The 2,500-nt window shown below is 64.0% G+C and overlaps 1 pseudogene; it reads left to right on the top strand.

Annotated features, from left to right (window-relative positions):
- Positions 1–2,500, top strand: part of LOC124731759 — a 7,961-nt pseudogene that overhangs the window by 2,876 nt on the left and 2,585 nt on the right.

The raw sequence follows: 2,500 nt of genomic DNA, 5'->3' as shown, positions 1-2,500 counted from the left end.
CTCTTAAGGTGGCCAAGTGGCGGCGGTGTGGCTGCATCCGGACTTGGCTTTTCGAAGTGCGGTCTTGATGTAGTCGTGCTGCTGCTGCGAGGTGCCTTCCTTGGGTTGTAGTTACAGGGAGAGTGATGCGCAATACATGGGCCTAGCCCTCTTAGCCTCTCCTCTCCTGCGGTCTTCTCCCCTTCTCGTGGGCCCGCTGATTTTCGCAGAGTGGAAGACCGCACCAGGGGCTTGGGGGGGTTACCAGCCCCCCCTCGCACTATCCCTTTGTTAGTTGGGGGCAGTATTCAGAGAAAAAGTGGTGGCCCTTCCGCTGAAGGTGCCACCCCAACTTCCCCAGCACCTAGCCGGCCAACCGGCCGTGCCGAAAATTTTGTAACTTTTGCAGCTATGTATACCTGTAGTGAGTGCCACCGCAGCTTCACCACCAAGAACGGTCTCGGGGTCCATCGCCGCCGCCAACACCTTGCGGCCGCCAACGCGGAGATCGTCACGGAGAGGCATCGCGCGAGGTGGACGGAGGAAGAAGTCCTGTCGCTCGCCAAGGCAGAGGCCGAACTGTTCCTCGAGAGGGACGCCCGGTTCTTCTTTGTAAATCAAGAACTCATCAGGATGTTCCCCGACCGAACGCTTGAGGCAATCAAGTGCCGACGGCGGCAAGCTGCCCACAAGCAGCTTGTCCGCCAATTCATGGAGGCGCTTGAGATCGGTCGGGGGGAAGAGCCGGCGTCCCGCCGGGGAGCAGCGAGCCCGCTGCCTGACGCGGGCGAGGCCGCTGCGCCGCCCGTCGACGCAGCCGAGGACTTCGCGGCCGACACCACCGGGCCGCCGCCGGAGGGGCCGACTGACGCCGCCATCTGGGAGCATCTGGCGGGGCTACCCGCTTCCGCCCAGCGTTTCTCTGCCCTGGATCGTGTCATAGGTCTGGGGCGGGGCACGCCGCCCGATGTCATCCTGGGCATGCTCCCGGATGCCCTTGCGTCGGTCGGGTCCAGAGGGGAGAGATCGATCACCAGGACACAGCGGCCGCGCCAACCATCGAAGCGGCCGCCTGCCGCGCCGCCGACGCAGAAGCGCAAGCGGCGCCGCTGGGAGTACGCGAGAACGCAGGATGCCTTCCGACGGTCGCGTGCACGTTGCGTGCGCGGCCTCTTGGATGGCACCCTGCTCCAGCCGCCACCTGCCATCCCTGGTCTGCTGGACTTCTGGGCGGACCTCTTCACCAAGAAGCCCATCTCCACCGCGGGCTTCATTCGTGACCGCCTCCTCCCGCACTCAGAGCCTGTCGCTCTTGAGTGCATATGGGGGCCGGTCACACATGAGGAGGTCGCCGCCGCGTTGCCGCCCAGGGGATCAGCAGCCGGGCCGGACGGCCTTACCCCAGCGGAGTTGCGGCGCCTGCCGCACGAAGTCCTGGTGAAAGTGATGAATCTCTTCCTTCTGGCCCGCGCCCTTCCGGAACGCCTGCTTCGCGCGCGGACGTCCCTTCTCCCGAAAACGGCTGCACCAACATCCCCCGCTGACTTTCGCCCCATTACGGTCTGCTCGGTGTTGGCGCGGACCTTTCACAAGGTTCTCGCGTCACGCCTGATGCGCGCATGTGCTGTGGACGAACGTCAGCGGGCATTCATCCCTCGGGATGGGATGTTGGAAAATACCTTCATCTTGGACACTGCTCTCACCGACGCAGTTCGCTCCTGCCGCTCTGTCTTTGTGGCGTCGATCGACGTATCTAAGGCATTCGATTCGGTAGATCATGCTGCCCTTCGCCCCGTGCTGAAGGCGCATGGCCTGCCGGATTGCTTTGTCGAGTATGTCGAGCGGTGCTACGAGGGCAGCACGACAGTGATAGCGGACGGCGCCGGCGTGGGCGTGTCTGTGCAGCCAGCACGGGGCGTTCGCCAGGGCGATCCCCTCTCCCCCCTCCTGTTCAACTTTGCGGTGGACTACGTTTTAGGCCAACTGCCCTCCCACATCGGAGCTCGGATCCTCGGTCGCAGAGTCAACGCTGCGGCCTTTGCAGATGACGTCTTGCTGTTTGCAGCGACCCCGAGGGGCTTGCAGTCCCTCATCGACGCAGCTACCGCAGCCCTCGCCCACCTGGGGCTGCAGATCGACGCCCGGAAGTGTTTCACCCTCGCCTTAGTCGCGTCAGGGCGCGAGAAGAAGGTGAAGGTGGACAGCAATGTCACCTTCACAGCAGGCAATACCACCATGCCTGCCCTGCGTGTGGGTGAAACCTTCCGGTACCTGGGGCTGCAATTTTCCACGGCGGGTCGCTGTGTCTTCAATCCACGTAGCCACCTGGTGGAGCAGCTTGACGTCATCTCCCGAGCTCCGCTGAAGCCGCAACAGCGCCTCCACGCTCTCACCAACGTACTTCTCCCTGGCCTGTACCACGGGCTGGCCCTCAGCCGCACCCGGGTGGGTGCATTGAAGTCGGCCGACGTTACCATCCGGGCCGCCGTCAGGAGATGGTTCCGCCTTCCGGCGGACACCC

Source organism: Schistocerca piceifrons, unplaced genomic scaffold (assembly GCF_021461385.2).
Source record: "Schistocerca piceifrons isolate TAMUIC-IGC-003096 unplaced genomic scaffold, iqSchPice1.1 HiC_scaffold_1300, whole genome shotgun sequence".
Lineage (NCBI taxonomy): Eukaryota > Metazoa > Arthropoda > Insecta > Orthoptera > Acrididae > Schistocerca > Schistocerca piceifrons.
This window is presented reverse-complemented; position numbering and strand designations above follow the sequence as displayed.